The sequence below is a fragment of the Emys orbicularis genome, chromosome 1, assembly GCF_028017835.1.
Source record: "Emys orbicularis isolate rEmyOrb1 chromosome 1, rEmyOrb1.hap1, whole genome shotgun sequence".
Taxonomy (NCBI): Eukaryota; Metazoa; Chordata; order Testudines; family Emydidae; genus Emys; species Emys orbicularis.
This window is the reverse complement of record NC_088683.1, coordinates 144,127,999-144,145,845: the sequence shown is the minus strand read 5'-3', so window position 1 is coordinate 144,145,845 and position 17,847 is coordinate 144,127,999. Positions and strand designations below refer to the sequence as shown.

The 17,847-nt window shown below is 50.7% G+C and overlaps 2 pseudogenes; one reads left to right on the top strand and one right to left on the bottom strand.

The window, feature by feature from the left end:
* Positions 1–16,824, top strand: part of LOC135890700 (alpha-2-macroglobulin-like) — a 65,102-nt pseudogene extending 48,278 nt beyond the window's left edge.
* Positions 1–17,847, bottom strand: part of LOC135885884 (alpha-2-macroglobulin-like) — a 170,762-nt pseudogene that overhangs the window by 95,634 nt on the left and 57,281 nt on the right.

The following is a 17,847-nucleotide window of genomic DNA, read 5'->3' as shown; positions in this document are numbered from 1 at the left end:
ACAACAACCTTGAATTGTTTCTTTCCATGGTGCACAACAAGCTAGCCTGCAAGGAATTGTCATATTCCCCAGTGCTCCTCTTGAAGCTCCGGAAATTCTGTGGAATCAGGCGTGTTATGTTCACAATGCTCACCACAATAGTGCAGAGCTCTGCAGGATCCATGCTTCCCACAGAGATGGCGGATGCGCAGGTTTGCAGTGTTTTTGAAAAGAGGTGCAAAATATTATGGGATGCAGATATTATTATGGGATGGAGAAAACTGCATCATGGGATGTTGAAACCATGTTCCCAATCACTCCTGCATGACTTTTTTGCCCCCATGATGCATTGCAAACCCTTCCCAAAATACCCTGTGCTAGATGGTGGTGAGTTGCACAGTGCAATACTTACCCAGAGTGCACTGCTCGCTGCATCAATGCAGGCACTGTGAGTGTGGACGCACACTGCCGATACAAGGAGCATAGTGTGGACATTCAAAAGCAATTTAATTACTGCCGTGGCTGCACGTTGACCTAATTTAGGTCTACTTAATTTTGTAGTGTAGACATGCCCTTAATAAACTCCTGACTACCCTCCACTTAACTCCTTGGTTCTAGCCAATTGCGTCCCCAAGGAGCAGAATTTTTTCAAATACTATCCTGATTCAGCAGCTGTCATTGCCATTCACTGTCATTAGGCTAAAACCGTTTCCTGGGAAACATCTCAGGTGAGCACATCTGGAATAAGTGGTGCTGACCCTGTTAAGTAATTTGTGGATCTGATGGAGAATTTAATTATTTCTTCCCCTCATGGCCCTGATGGGCTAAACGGGAGCATTAACTGTTTGCTTGACTCAGCCAGGGCTCTATGGATAGAATCATAGATTCATAGATTCTAAGGCCTGAAGGGGCTATAATGACCCTTTAGTCCTGTGTAACAGAGGCCATCATCCTCAGCCAGAAATCGGAGCCATTACTCCCTGCACTCCTATCCGTCTTGCCCAATTCCTGCCAGGACTGGGAAGGCTGCTGCAGAGTGATCCTCATGTCTTGTCTGCACTGTTTTTTGTTTTGTTTTTTTTGCACTATTGTAGTGCACTAGTGATGTAGCTGCTGATGTCACTGATGTAGCAGCACCAGAACAAACTCTTAGTGTAGACACACTAACTGGTGTAACCTGTGACTTGCACTAGTGCCACGTGCCCTGGTTTGAAATGAAAGTGTCAGAGTAGCCACCTGCAAGAGTTGGTGGCTGTACTCTGAGGCCACCAAATAATTTGTGGTGAGGATCCCTGTCTTAGACCATGCCTGCACTGGGGTTTTTCACACAGATGTAGCTGCACCAGAGCAAACCCTTAGAACAGTCCTGCTTCACTGGGGTGAGTCACTTTTCACACCAGTGAAGCAAGGCTGTTCCCAGGGTTTGCTCTGGTGCAGCTGCATCTGTGTGAAAAACCCAGTGCAGGCATGGTCTAAGGTACTACTACCATGTCTACACTACAAACTTATGTCGACTCAAGTTACATCGGCATACAGCTGCCACAGTTAGCACATTACTTGTATGCATGCATACTTGGCTCCTTATGTCAGAGATACGCGTACTTACCAGGAGTGCTTGTATCGATGCAGAGTGTGGTGCACCATGGATAGGTATTCCACTGCCACTCGTCAAAATGAGAGGTGCACTAACAGTGGAGAAGTAAGTGACGATCACACTGTAGAAACGTGCTATGCCAAATTGCTATCAGTCAGTTGAGAATCACTTTCGAGTCAGGAAATTCACCGCAGGGGCTGTTGTCATGCAAGTAAGAAAAGCCATTGATCACCCCCTGCTATGCAGAACTGTGATTCTTAGCAGTGTGCAGGACATAGTGGATGGATTTGCAGCAATGGGGTTCCCAGACTGCGGTGGGGTGATAGATGGCACACATATCCCTCTTTCGGCACCAGACCACCTTGCCTCAGAGTACATCAACAAAAGAGGCTACTTTTCTGTGGTTATTCAAGTGTTAGTGGATCACTGACATCAGTGTTGACTAGTCAGGGAAGATGCATGACATTCGCGTCTTTAAGAACACAGAACTGTTCAGAAAGCTGCAAGCAGGGACCTTCTTTCCTAACTGGCGGATTACCAGTGGCAATGTTGAAATGCCAGTTGTGATCCTGGGCGACCCAACCTAACCCTTGCTCCCCTGTCTCATGAAGCCATGCACCGGCCACCTCAACAGCACCAAGGAATATTTCAACTAGAGGCTCAGCAGGTGCAGAATGACAGTGGAATGTCCTTTTGGTCATTGGAAGGGGCACTGGCATTGTTCACTTGCATAATATCTGTTCCTAGATATCTATGTTTCTATGCCTGGTTCAGAGCTGTGCCTGCACAACCTCTTCTCCCCACAAGCCCAGAAGCTCCAATATCTCCTGTCTGTTCCAGGCAGGAGCATGTCTGGAGTGCGTAGCTGGCATGTCAGCTGAGCAGTTGCACTCGACAAGAGAGAGTTGCTAGGTGTGCCCACCAAGCCGGGTACCCAAGAAAAGGAATTTCAAAAATTTACAGGGCTTCAAAGGGTGGACGGCGGGGGGGGAGGGAGGGGGGGGCTTCTGGTTTCTGTGACCCCTGGCCAGCAGAGTTCACAATGGTGACCAGAGCAGTCAGTGTGGGGCATTGTGGGACAGCAGCTGGAGGACAGTAACAGTCAACATAAGCAGTGGAGTATTTACACTATCACTGCATTGACCTAAGGACATCAAACTTGGCTCTATGCCGCTCGGGGTGGCGATGTTATTAAGTCGGTGCCACAGGGCACTTATGTCTGTAGGAACCAAACTGAAATATAGACACATGCACAACTAGATTGACATGAGCTGCCTTGCATCAATCTAACTTTGTAGTGTAGCCCAGGCCTACATGAGATGTGACATGAGCTCTCTCTCTACAGAGAGGTTTCCATGTAATCAATGGTGCTGAAGAGTGGAGCACCATGGAAATGACATTGACACCCCTGTAGCTGCAGTGCCTGGCAGAACACTTATCTCTCTTTGTTTCAGGTAATGTGAATTTATCTGTGAGTGCAGAGGCCCTGAAGACGGAGCTGCCCTGCGGAACGAGGTAGCAGTGCTCCCTGAGACAGGGCAGAAGGATACAGTGATCAAACAGCTGTTAGTGGAGGTATGTGGGCTGCTTAGTCCCTGCGGTATAGAGAAGTGGTAAGTTTTCACACAGTGTGACGTAGGCAATAAGCCGCACTATAATGCTCGGTGTAGGATAGGAAAACAGTAATATCGTATATAGAGTGTGACACTATAACTGTCCGTGCCTCCTCTGTTACAGGGAAGCTGTGACAACTTGCTACATAGCCTAACAGAAGCACACGTGTGGGAGATTCAAAGCACCTAGGGGAATTAGGTGTGCTTTGGAAAATCCCACCCACTATAGGATATAATACTGTATATTCCCTTACAGAAAAAACATTGCATAGTGTGCCAAATAAGCATAACATGGTAACATTGCATAACCTCTCTCTTTCCTAGGGCAGCAATGGTTGCTGACATTGTTACCCAGTGAAATGAAATAGCACAGGGTAATGCTGCATACCCTCACCTTTGCAGGAAAGCAATAGCTCATTATACAGCATCTATAATCAGTAACAAATGATACATAAAGCTGCATAGCCTCTCTGTGTGTCATAAAAAAGCAATGATAACTAATGACATTTCACGATACCAACAGTAACACCAGTTATAATAATGTGTAATATTGTCCCTTCCTATTATCCGTATACCCTATTGCTGTCCTTTAATGGAAAGAGAAAATCTGCAGCATTACAGTATGTAGAATTGCTGATATTCCACCATGTAGTAAGTTGTCTTTAACTTATCGCATCACCTGATGTTAGCAATGACACATAGTGCATGTCCTCTCTGTTATAGGGGCATTAAGGTACCATCTTGCACAGTGTGCTTCAGGTAACTAGTAACCCATGCAATAGAGCTGCACTATTCTTCCCTTGGATGTGAAGAGACAATAACTTATTAGTAGCTGGTTTTTATTTTATTCTAACCAATTATTATTTTATGAATCTACAAGCATCAGTCCATGGAAATTTGCAAATCTCCCTCTTCCTCTGATTCACCCACTTGGCCCTTTACATTTCTCTCTGTCTTCATTCATTGTCTCTCCAATTTTGTCGAACTCTCTCTTCTCCCCACCTCTCCTGCTGCCTCTCTGTCCCTTTCTGAAGATTCCCCGCCCTGTCCTCACACAGACTTTGTTCCTGATGCCAGATGCTCAGTCTGCAGCTTCTCACCTTTCTCATTTTCCTTCCCCTCCCAAGCCTGAAGGGATTGAGACGGAAGCAACCTTCAACTCTCTGCTCTGTGCAAATGGTAAGGACCTCTCTGCTCTTTCTTCATCTATGTCCTTTGCCAGCGGATGAAGAGTGACAGCCCCTAGGAGGGAGTGGGATTATTTGGGAGACTCTTGAGGGTGCAGTGAGAACTTGGGGTGTCAGGATAGCGACTAAGCAATGGTGGGGATGTTTCTGTGTGGAGAGTCGAGGCACATTTCCTAATCATGAGGACATTGCTTGGAACATTGAGATCTAGGGCTTGACAAAGCCCCGGAGAATAGACTGCATGAGCAATCCTGGCCCAAGTCCCTGAAGGATGGGCTTAAAGGGGTTTAACAGGACTTTTCCATCTCTAATCTCTTATTCTATGGAGTGAAATTACAAACTGGATTCTACCATCTGCCAATTGCCAGCAAACAGGAAGGGCCAAAGAACTGGAGACTGCAGTTTCCCATCGGGCCAGGTGGTGCACCTCACTCCATAGAAAGAGCGGAGTGTTTCCCATGGGTCACAGGACCCCAAGCCAGAGGGGACAGTTGGGCGTCTCACTGTCCAGCTAGGAGGAATGGAGCTGCTGAAAGCAGGGGTTCCCCATGCAGGGGGCGGGTGGAAGGCAGCATTCCAGGTTCTGCTCTGGGACCCATTCACTGCTCCCATTCACTGCTGAGCATGGGGGCATTTTATTGCATCCTATCTGTCTGATTTTTTCCCTCAGGAAATTCAGAAGCAGGGAAGATTTCCCTGAAGCTTCCACTGAACGTGGTGCAGGGCTCAGCCAGAGCCTATGTGACAGTGCTGGGTGAGTGCAGCAACTCAGAAAGGACCTGCCCTGGCAGCTGCGGCCACTGCTCCTTGTCTGCCTGCTGTGCCAGCCTTTCCACCTGGTCAGCTACTCACTCCCTTCATCAGTGTCCCCATCATCTCTCCATTCATCTCTTCTTGTCTCTTTTCCTGTTCCTGTTCTCCTTTCCCTGACCTCCCTTTATCAGTCTCCCTGTGTGTTGGCCTTTCTGTCTAAGTATCCCTATTCCTATCCCAGACATCTTCCTACCCTTCCTTCTCCCCATTCTCTCTCTCTGTGTTTCCTCTTTCAGGGTATGGCTCTGTCCTGTTTTTCCCTCTGTCCTTCTCTCTCACCTGTTACTGCCTGTGCTCTGTGGTGCACTCTGCCTCCGCAGGCCACCTCTGTGCGACACTGACTCCCTGTGTCTCCATCCCCAGGTGATATCCTGGGCACAGCCATGCAGAACCTGCAGCAGCTCCTCCAGATGCCCTTCGGCTGTGGGGAGCAGAACATGGTCCTGTTTGCCCCCAACATCTACGTCCTGGACTATCTGAATAAAACGGGGCAGCTGAGCGAGGAGACCAAATCCAAGGCCATCGGATACTTAGTCAGTGGTGAGGAGGGACGGGGCTTTTCTTTCTTCACTTGCTCCCTTCCAAGGTTGTGCTGGGAGCTTTCTGTTTCTGCCTGACCTGCAGACAGAGCTTCCCTCAGCTGAGGACAGAGGGACTGGGTTGTGTATCCGGGGAGTGGGGTCCCCATTCGACACACTCTTGGCTCACTCTTGTCAGTTGTCTGAGCACTACGGATACGCGCACTCATTGCTCCACGAGAGCTACTGGCTGCTGTGTCCATCCTATGAGTCACTGCTATAGTGTGGAAATGCTGCACACAGTAGCCAGGTGAAATGGCTTCTCAGCCTGGGTGCTCTAGCTAACCAGACTGTGTGGTACTCCCCCTACTGGAATACGATGGTGCTGCCCATGTGTTTTATGTCAGTTCCCTCTGCTGACTAGCTCGTGGGATGGAGACGTGTATGTTTATGTACCAGTGCTGGCTAGTACACATCAGGCCTAGGAGCCCCTTTACTGGCTGAGCTGGTGAGCTGCTCTCTCACCCCCTACTGTTTTTTTTCTGATGTATAAATCCTGCTTTAACTTTCCATTTCAGGTTATCAGAGGCAGCTGAATTACAAGCACCTGGATGGCTCTTACAGCACATTTGGGGAGCATTACAGGCAGCCGGGGAATACCTGGTGAGATTTCTTGCCAGTCACGCCGCCCCTAAACCTCCTCTGTTATATAGTTATAAAGGAAGTGTTAAATTTTAGTCAACTGGTGATGCTGTTAAAGGCCTGAGGGCTCGCTGGAGCTTTCACAGTCCCTTGGCATATCACATCAAAGGGAATAGGCTTCATCAGCCTGCTGTGTATAAAAAGCACCTGTTCCCACTGGCCCTGAGGAGAGAGAGAACTGAAGAGGCAAAGGGGATGGGATGGTTTCAGATCATTTTTGAAAAAAGATGAAGAGATCCAGGGGAGGCTGTTCCAGACAGGGAGCTGCAGAGGGGAGACTCTCATACCCGTAGTGGTGGAACTGGGTTAGAGGTAGAGAGCAACCTGGTGCTAGATAGGACCATAGGAATTGCTATGCCATCGATCGCCCATTATCAAGATCATTAATAGGTATATTAAACAACACCAGTCCTAGTACTGAACCTCGCAGCACCCCACTGTTAGCCTTGTGCTATGATGGAATTGATCATTTAATTCTAGTCTTTGTTTTCTGTCCCTGAATCAATTTCTGATCCACGACAACATTTTGACCCTCATCCCATGATTATTCAATTCATTTAGACTTTCCAAAAGGCTTTCGAGAAGGTCTGTCATAAGAGACTACTGAAGAAATTATGTCAATCAATTCTCTTTCATTCAGCACTTTATTGACATGTTCAGGGAATTCTAAGAGATTAGTGAGACACAATTTTCCTTTGCAGAAGCCATGCTGCTTAGACCCCATCAGATCATGATCTTCTGAATCTTTTATTATGCTATTTTTAATTGTCATTTTGACTAGTTTACTAAGTACAGGCAAACTGGTGTATAACTCCTTGGAACTCCCATGGAGCCCTGTTTAAATATAGCTTCAACATTTGCAACCCTGCGACCCTCTGCTATAAGAGCTGTATTTAGCATGAAGAGGGCTCCTAAGTTTGAGAGACTGGTTGTGTCCAGGGAGGATTTTATAAACAGGAAGAGAGAGCTTAAACTGGATCCTGAAATCAGTGTGAAGGAGACTGTGGAGGTGGGTGAAGGTGGAGGCAATGTATTCATGCTCTCTGCCCCATGGCCACCAGCTCTCTGGCCCCTGCTGCTTCCCCTCAGGCTGGCGATGCCCCAGGACCCCATCCCCTCCAGCAAGCACAGGGCATGGGAGGGAGCTCTCACCGCTGTCCGCACTCTGTCGCAGGCTGACGGCCTTTGTCCTCAAGTCCTTCGCGCAGGCCCGCTCTCACATCTTCATCGAGGAGCAGCACATCCAGGACGCCCTGGCCTGGCTCGCTGGCAAGCAGAAGGAAAACGGCTGCTTCAGCAGCTCCGGGACGCTCCTGAACAATGCAATAAAGGTGACGTATCTGCGCAGCTGGCTTCCCATGGGACCGATACAGGACTTCAGTGACATGGAGAGAGCTACAACTCCGCATGGGAACAGCTCAGACACTTCAGCACATGGGGCCAGGGTGGGAGGAGCAGGGGATGACATGGGCCTGGGAACTACCCTGGAGATACGGATGGGCAGATACTGTACTGTACGTGGGACCTACTATGGGGAGGAGAAAGGAGGGGGCAGATACATGGTAACTACCATGGGAGGTAAATGGGGACAGAAACGCAGAGTGTGTCTACAGGGCAGATGGGAGTGTACTTCCCAGCACAGGTAGACAGCCACGAAAATAGCAGTGTGGCCATGGCAGCTCAGGCTAGTTGCCCCAGTACATACTCCAAGCTTGAGCATGACTGTATTTGGGCAGCTAGCCAGAGCTGCCACCCATGGCCACACTGCCTTTGTTAGTGTACCAGCTTGGGCGGAGCTGGTGTGTGCATGTCTCACGTTCTCCGCTGCAGTGTAGACATACCCATTTGTGAGAGCTATCATGGGGCATGGCAAGAGTGGGCAGATAAAGGGCATGAGGATGTAGTATGTAGAGGGCCCAGCGGGGAAAGGCTTTAGGTGCTGCGTGGGGTTAATGTGTCTCTCTCTGTGGTTCCCTGCAGGGCGGGGTGGACGATGAGGTCACGCTCTCTGCTTACATCACCATCGCACTGCTAGAGATTCCTCTGCCCATCACTGTACGTATCCACACGCACAAAGTCCCCTTCATGAGTTCCCCTGGGTCAGCAGCCTCCCCTCTCCCCCACTCCCTATACCCATCCGAGTCCTGATAGTGGCAGCCTGCTGACCTGATAAAGGGATCTCTAAGGAAAGGAGGGAAAAAAACAGTCTGAAAAGGCTTTGGCTCTGGCTCCAGAATGAGACGGTCCCCAGGCCTCAGAAGCAGCTGGGTGTGCAGTACTGGTTCTGGCCGAGCTCTGCTTCTTTGATTGGCTCTTTATTTATTTGTTTTTTTTTAATATGCACAATGGAAAAAAAGAATCCCAAATTCATGTCAAAAGAGCTGTAGTGCTCGGTCACTGTCTCCTGTGTGTCTGGCTGCAGCTCAGATGGGTCTGACTGATGGAAGCTTTTCAGCCTGACAGCGTGGCTACTCCCTTCTTCATTATTCCTGTTTGTTTTATATAGTCTCTGTAAACGTACTAGGGGTCTAGTGTTAGGGGGCTTATTCCTTCACCCTCTCACTTCCCTGGTCCTTCTCGCATGAACAGAGAGCAGCAATACCCAAAGTCCAAAGGCGCAAACAATTTGATGTTTATTGGGGTAAACTTCCAGCAAGCATGATTCCAGTTTCCTTCTTCAGTGTCCCCCTTCCCAGCTCTGACACCACAGAGCCTTGCCTGTGTCCCTGTTCCCATTCCCTGTTCCCATTCCCAGCCAGCGAAACATGATTCTAATTCCCCCACCCCCAGTCCCTGTTCCCATCCCCCCCTTACTTCCTGATTGACTGCAGACTATATAGTAAAACTTGAGTTCTGCTTAGGTATACCTTAACCAATCATTTTACTGAAATTTAACTAACCAATAATATAAATAAAATATATGGAGATATACCTAGCTCATAGAGCTGGAAAGGACCATCGAGTCCAGCCCCCTGCCTTCACTAGCAGGACCAAGTACTGATTTTACCCTAGATCCCTAAGTGGCCCCCTCAAGGATCAAACTCATAACCCTGGGTTTAGTAGGCCAATGCTCAAACCACTGAGCTATCTACTTATCCTAACATATTGTAACATGGTTATTTAACCAATATCCCACCACCTTAATTGGTTTACACCCAACAAAATTAATTATACAGCAGACAGAAACAATCACAGAACCAAACTGAGATTATACAGACAAACAATAGGGAAGTGGAGACGATAGAAGAACAAAGAGATGAGGATTTCACATCCCAGCTATTGATAAGTGAGTTCTTGCCAGACAGGATGCTATCAAACTAAGTTTCCTTTTACATTTTCTAGGCTCTTCCCTTTCTCTGGAGGTGATAGGAATATCAGGACAGGATTGTATTCCTAACAGCCCAATAGCACCTTATTTCAATGTGACTAGTTTGGAATGTAAGGATGTGACCGTACATTTCCCAGTTTATGGCTGCCTCTGCTGCTTAGCTGAAGGCCTTAGCCTAAGAACAGAGCTTCAGACTGTCACTGTAAGAGAAGGCCCTTACACAGACAGACAGTGATTTTGATTCTTTCTTTTATACCTCTATAACTAGCTAAGTGATAAGAATACACCTACATTCTTAAAGTATAGGCCTTTACAGACAGGCCTGAATATCTATATCCTAACATCTAGTCATGCTTTTCATTGGATGAATGACTGGGAGGGATTATATACTAGTTGACAGCTGTTGGCTCATTGCTATCCATGGCAGAGTCTGCTTCATTTGCCTTCCACATGTTTTCTTGGTTAAAATTCAATAAATAGCCCTAGACACCTCAGATTACCTTAATTTCTCCAAATTGTGAAGGCCTTGTATCTAACATGGCTACCCCATGGAAGGCAGGAATGTGATTTTTGTAACTGCTGAGGCTGTCTCAGCTAGACACATTTAAGCCACATTTCTGTGCTCAGTGGCCCACAGTGATGGATGGGGTGACCAAATTACTACAAGAGTCTGAGTTCACTGGGACCATGCAAGTGACTGGTGTCAAACAGTCACTCATCCCATCACCAGCATCTGTGTTATATTAGATCCACTGCCCCTCTTATTTAAATCCATCTGTGCTCTGTGGCCATGAGATGACAGCCTGCACAGGCAGTGCCCAAAGCCTAGCTCATATCGTCACACTGCAAACACTGATTATTTCCCCTCTATGCTCCCCGCAGCACTCTGTGGTCCGTAGTGCTTTATTCTGCCTGGAAACAGCCATGGAGCAGGGAGGAAGCCACGTGTACACAAAGGCACTGATGGCCTACGCCTTCACGCTGGCAGGGAAGGCGGAGAAGCACAGGGCACTGCTGGACTCGCTTGATAAGGAAGCTGTGAAAGAGGGTGAGACCTGTTTATGGGCTCTTCTTCTGCATCCCGGTCCACTGGCCCTATGTAGCCTGGCAGGAGAAGGGTTTGATTGTTATTGCTATAACCTTCAGTCTGTACTGCGGCAGGTCGGGATTATTTAGCCTCTTCACACATTTTAGATCAATGAGCCTTAAAAACCCTGGCACTGGCCATTCCTGGGATCTGACTCATAAAATGTGGGAGACACAGGCACAGGTGCAGCAACCTAATTAGACACTGAGAGTTTCCACATCTGGACTGTATCAACCCACTAGAGGGATTATTTAATACCTTCATGCTTTGTATTGACATGCCCAGCAAGGGTTGGGACTCCATTCTCCATCCTCAGTGACAGTATGTCAGTAACCCTCTTGGCAAAAAACAGATATTCGGTAATAAACATTTCCTTTTCTCCTCCCTCTCCCTTCTCCCACTGCAGATGGCTCCATTCACTGGCAGAGGCCCGGGAAGCAGCCAGAGGCTGATCTCCCGTTCTATCACCCCCGTGCTCCCTCCACCGAGGTGGAGATGACGTCCTACGTGCTCCTCGCTTACCTCCCCACGCGGCCGGCACCATCCCAAGATGACCTGTCATTAGCAGCTCAAATTGCAAAGTGGATCAGCAAGCAGCAGAATCCCAACGGGGGCTTTTCCTCCACCCAGGTGAGCTGTTCCCATCCCCAGCCTCAGACACCCAGGGCAGGAGGGGGAGGCAGGAGATCTATATATCAGGTTGCCAGAGAAGAACGAGTAACCCAGCATTGGAACAGAGACAGACTCCTTCTGGGGAGGGGGAGGGGGCGACAGTGTCCTCGCTGCAAGGTTTAGAAAACCTCTGTTTCTGAGGGGGTTAGATCATGGGATAGTCACAGCATGGAGCATGGCTACATCAGATCCCCATAGGCCTTAGTGGGCTAATGAGGCAGGAGACTGGACAAGTGATGCTCTTGTGTACAGAGGGCAGACTTGTCGCCCTGAGCATCCACCAACGTGACGCTTTCCTCAGCTCCCCCCAGCACTGACCCCATCCAGCCCAGCCAATCCAGCTCGGGAGCTGAGGACTCCCCAGAGAAGCAGCAGCAGCTAGCCACTGCCAGACACACCTTGGTGGAACTAGGGTGACCAGATGTCCCGATAAAATCGGGACTGTCCCTATATTTAGGTGTTTGTCCCGCATCCTGCTCCGCTTTTTTTTTTGCTCTGCCGGCGACCCCCCCGCCCCATGTGTCCCGATATTTTCGTCCTCTCATCTGGTCACCCTAGGTGGGGTGGGGGCACCATCCCGAGTTATGTAGAACCAGAAAGTGCCACCTGATTAAAGGCAGCCCAAAACACATCCCTCTTGAAACAGTGCATGAAGTGTTTCCCTTTGGAAGACTACTTCACGGAGGGATTTGGTTAACACAGTAGGGTTGTAATTCTGTTTTCCTGCTGCTGAGGCACGTGGGTGCATCTGCCTCTGTTATCTGTCTGCCCTGTCAGCTGTCCCTTCAGGTTGCTCCTTCACGGGAGGGTGGGTGGCTTCTTCCCTCAGCTCCCTGTAGTGGAGTGTCAGAATTCCCAAGGCCTATGTTCCCAAAGGTACTTAGACACTTGGCTGCTTTCAGTGGGAGAAAGGTGCTTAAATACCTTGGAGGATCTGGGCCCAGGGAATAGGTGAATGGCTTGTGGGAATGATGGGTAGAGAATGGGTGGAAATGGGAAAAGCCGACCTTTCTGAGCAGGGCGGTGCTGTGTGGGAGGAGCCAGTGGGGTAGGGGCTCCAGGCCCATAGAAATGGCTCATTCATTCCCTTGGGCGCCTGGGCCCATCTCTTGTCTGGCAGGACACAGTGGTGGCGCTCCAGGCCCTGTCCCGATAGGGAGCCTCTACTTACACCAAGAGCGGAGGAGCATCCACAGTGACCCTGCAATCCACAGGGAACTTTCAGACCCAGTTCCAGGTGGATCACACGAACCGTCTGCTGCTCCAGCGTATGGCACTGGCAGAGGTGCCAGGGGACTACAGCATGGGGGTGACAGGAGAAGGATGTGTCTACGTGCAGGTGAGGGGCCCAGGGGCAGGGGGAGAGGGACAGGCTGCTGCTGAGGGCGCCTGGCTCATCCTGGAGATGGCAGGGTGAGGTGGGATGGGTAGGGGAGGGAAGGGAAGGGAGAAAGAGATGGGGATAAGGATGAGAAAATAGGAAAAGGTGTGAGGAGAGAGCATGTCCAGAGTTAGGGAATGGGGAGCTAGTGAGAGGAGGAAGGAGAAAGAGAAGACAAAGGAGGGAATGAGATGGACCGGGGGAAGGAGGCAGAGGAGATAAGCAGAGAGGAGATACGCGCAGGCTCACATAGAACTGTGCATTCTCTTCCAGACCAGCCTGAGGTACAACATGCTCCCCAAGCCGGAAGAGGCACCATTCGCGCTGGAGGTGCACATGGTCCCCGAGACGTGTGAGAGCCCCCAGGTCCACAGGACTTTTAGCATTGCCATAAACATCAGGTAACTCCCCTCACAGGCCCAGGCCTTCCGGAGCAGCCCTAGCTTAGGTGCCGACTTTCTAATGTGCCAAGGGGTGCTCCCCCCCGAGGCTCTGCCCCCATTCCACCCCTTCCCTGAAGGCCCCACTACTGCTCTGCCTCTTCCCACCCCCATCACGCCCCCGCCCGCCTCTTCCCACCCCATTCCACCCCCTCCCCCAAGCGCGCCCCACCCTTGCTCCGCCCCCTCTCCGCAGCTCCTCCTGGACGCTTCAGGGCAGGAGGCACTGGGGAGAGGGAGAGGCGCTGATAGGGGGGCTGCCGGTGGGTGCTAAGCACCCATCACTTTTTTTCGGTGGATGCTCCAGCCCTGGAGCACCCATGGAGTCAGCGCCTTTGAGCCCTACGGCTGGGGATGGGTCACTCCAGGAGATTGCACGTGGACAAGCAGGTGGGGTGGGAGATGCTACAGATCGGGGGAGCGTGCACCTGTGCCAATCAGAGTTGAGGTGCATCAGCTCTGTGCTGAGATGTATTAAACCTTGTTTCATTTCCTGCTTGGTCTCCCAGTTACACAGGGAAACGCCCCGTCTCCAACATGGTCATTGTTGACGTTAAGATGCTGTCAGGATTCATCCCTGTGAAGTCATCAGTGAGGAAGGTAACAGCCTGTTCTGTGTATGGGCTATAGCCCCCCCAGAGCCCCTTGCCTTCAGCCCCACCTGAGAGGTATCTGGCCCCCAGTGGGCTCCAATTCATGACCCCTCATATTATGGGTGCAGCACTAGGGCCCCCCATGTCTTCTGTTTCTCTGACCCCATCTCTTCTTTTCCACTGGAATCCTGAAGGGTCTGAGAGTCCCCACCCCACTTCTGTCACAGGGGCCAGTTCAGATCAGCCTTTCACCTGCAGATTTCCCAGCTGCAGGATCTGCAGTGTAGACAGCAGCTCCTTCCATGTCTGACTCCAGCCTGGGCTTATGGAGACCTTGTGCAGTGACCCCAGCATTGCAGACAGTGTTAGCCAGTCTAAGACCTAGAGAATGAGGAAGAACTATTAGGTCTGTTTGACTGAGGCTGGGTATACTGGAATTGGTGCTGCCTTTGATTGTGGTCCAGCCCCTCAGGTGCACTTTACACCTCAGTCCACCAATTGGGTGGGGACACATACTCCGCCTCTTCCCTGACAGCACCAGGGGAAAGAGGTCCGGGGGTTCTCCATCGCTGACCATTTTTAAATCGAGATTGGATGTTTGTTTTTGTCTAAAAGATCTGCTCTAGGAATTCTTTTGGGGAAGTTCTCTGGCCTGTGTTACACACATAGGTGTAATTTGACATCTGTATTTGTGGCAGGGGGTGGGGGCAGCTCCAGTCAGGGCAATGGGGCTGCGCATGTGGGTGGGGGGACAAATTCCACACCTGCCCAAGGATTGCAGTTTGGGGGGACAACACCCCCCAGTGTCCCCAAACTACACCCATGGTTATACAGGAGGTGAGATTACATGATCACAATGGTCCTTCTGGGCTTGGACTCCATGAATTTGTGAAAGCATCCCATTGCTTAGGGCTGTGGGGTGGTTCGAAGGGGAGCTCAGTAACATCCTGCTTCTCTCCCTTGCCTGCTGGCAGCTGGAAGGACATCACCACATCCACCGCACAGAACTGAGCACCAACCACGTGCTGCTCTACATGGAGCAGGTGAGTGGCTGCACGGGGCCGGGATGGGCCAAGGAGAGTCACCCCCAATGTACTCCCAATAGAAATGCCTGGGGGAGGGGATCTCCCAAGCCTCAGCTGGGAAAGACAAACCCATGTATTCCTGCCCAGTGTTTCCCTTCAGCACTTCCCCAACACAGAGCCAGGGCCCTGATCTCCCCCCACCTACGGGTACCAGGGACGGCGGCTCATACCCTGGGGTTGGGCAGGGCTTATCCCACCTCCCTCAGGGCCTGAATCCCTGCCAGGCCCTGCAGCCAAGGGGGGCAGATGCTGGACCTGCAGGATCATGGGGGGCACCAATGGGGGGAGGAGATGTGGAAGGAGAGGGTGAAGTGGCTCAGAGCTTCCTGAGCCTCGTCTGTTTCCTTCTCAGGTGAGCAATGTGACTCAGAGCTTCTCCTTCGCGGTGGAACAGGACTTCCCCGTGCAGAGCCTGAAGCCAGCGGTGGTGAAAGTCTATGATTACTATGAGACAGGTGTGTGTGCGGGTGGGGCTGGCAGCAGTGGGCCTGGTGGGCCTGTCATAAGGGGGGAGAAGTCACATTCAGAGCCACAGTGAACCTGCTGGGATATGGGATTGAGCATCTCCCTGCTCCAGGATGAGAATGCGGGGCACACAGGGTTTACATGCTAGGGATCATCCTGCACTGACCTCATGCTCGCACCATGGGAGGCTCTGAGGACCCAGACCCCTCGGTCTGCTAATCCACGTAGGTTAGAGCCAAAGGGATCTAGGAGGGTCCTGGGTTCAGATCCTGCCCTGGGATCCCAGCTCTGGGTGTGACCTGGGGGAGGCACATTCACTCCTCTGTTCCCAGCTAGGAAATTGGGGTGACAAAACCAGAGGCCAACGGCAACCCCAGTGGTCGTGTGTCAGGCGAGGTGCAAATGGACATAGGGCACTTGGCACAGACTCACTGGAGATGCCTGTTGTGCTGTAGCCTTGGGATAACCTTTGCCTTCCTCTCATGGAGCCCAGCTGAGGTTCCTTCAGTGCCCTTGGAGACAGGGCTCCCTCCTCTCCTGCCTGAGATCTCTGGTGCGGTGCCAGCTCTCTGCCGCAGGGCCTGGTGGAAGTGTGAGGAGTCTTGGTTGGGTCTCACACAGCCCTGATCACATCTCCCTTCCCTTGTGTCTTCCAGATGAATTTGCCATTGCTGAGTACAGCGCCCCCTGCAGCAAAGGTAGCGTATGAAGAGACGACTGTGAGGTTTTCAGACTGCTCAGGGCTGCTCAGTTAGAACAGTGCTGAAACCCAGCCTGAGTCTCCTCAGCCTGTCTGAAGGGTTGTAAAAGTTGCTGTTCTCTTTTGCCCCATGTCCTGGGGTGGTCTGCCAGCACCCCTAAGTGCTCAGGGGAGAAGGGAACACCAACTCCCCCGCATTGTCAAGTTCCAGATTCAGGCCTTGAGTCTGAGGCAGCAGGCTTGGTTAGTCCCAAGATTACGTTCTCCCCCTCAGTCAAAACAAGTCTCTGCTTCTTTCTGTGTCTGTTGCTGGGACAGAACAAGAGCAAGTCCTTCCAAAACCCAAGCTTGGGATCCCTCTTCTCATCAGGGCTTTTTTTAAACAGGCTGCAAAGCAAAACAGATTAATGAAAAAACATCTTCCAGGGTTGGGGTGACTCAACACTGCTGGGAAAGGGGTCGGGGCTGAAGCCCTGAATGTTCTAGGGATGCGTCCGGCCACTGTGGTAGAGAAGCCATAGTCTGGTCAGGGCAGTGTCTCTGCAGCTCCAGAATGAGGTGACCTACAAGAGGGAAAGCTTCCCCTCCGTGAGTCATTGATTCCTCTGTAACTCTCTCACATTCTCTTTTCCCCATCATAGCCAATGTTGAGCAGGAAAATGCGTGAGTGATGGAGCTGTATCCTGGGCCCTGCTGAATCCTCTCTGCTCATCTCTGCATGCAGCAATTCCCCCAGGCGAAGTGGTTTGATATAGTGGTGAGGAAAACCCCTCAGCACCATATAATTAATGTTATAAATAAATTGTCATGATTCTGATCAGATGCTTGTGGCCTCTTTCCTGGTTACTAAGGCTTATCCCTTCTCCCCTGTTGGAATCAGATTGCAGGATAGTCTCAACCTTAAAACAGATCCAGAGCCATTCCCAGCCATCGGTGCCAAGGAGGGGTTGGCAGGACATCAGAAGTGACTGGAGACAGAGGGTCTCTCTGGGAACAGCCCTGGTGCCTGTGATCTGTGAAGATCTGTGCATCACATGGGCCTGTTTAGTTGTGCAGGCAGGGAACAGACCCTTCCCTGATGGCACAATCCTGAGGAAGTTCTGAGGTTTCCTATCCTGTTTCCTGCACTGGGGATGATCTTGGCCTAAGCTTCAGTTGCAGGGCCAAACTCTTCCCTCAATGACATTTGCAGTCAGTGGCGTGGTGCAGGTGTAACTGAGGGGAGATGTGAAGACCCTGGGGGCAGAATTTCTCCTGCTGGGTCTCCGTTGCAGCTGATGAAGGAAAGAGCCCATCTTAGCTCTCAGAGGAAGTTTGGAAAAGTTTGTGGCACTGGCAGTGGGGAAAAACAGTGTTTTACTCATAAAATGAGTATGGTGTGTGTGAAGAGTTGGGTCTCAGCAGTCTGGAAAACGGGAACATGAGCTGGCCATGGAGAAGGGAGTTGGAATAGTGCAGCCAAGAAGTAAGGGAAGCAGAGGTGAGGATTTCAGCGTTGAGATGGGGCATGTGTGCACACATGCATGCACAAAATGTGCCCATCCACATCTACATTGTAGCCCTAAGTATTGTTGAGCTGGCAGCATAGGCACTGACTTATTTTTCCCAGTGGGTGCTCCACTCCCACTCCACCCCAAGGCCCTGCCCCGCTCCTCCGCCCCAAGGCTCTGCCCCGCTCCACCTCTTCCTG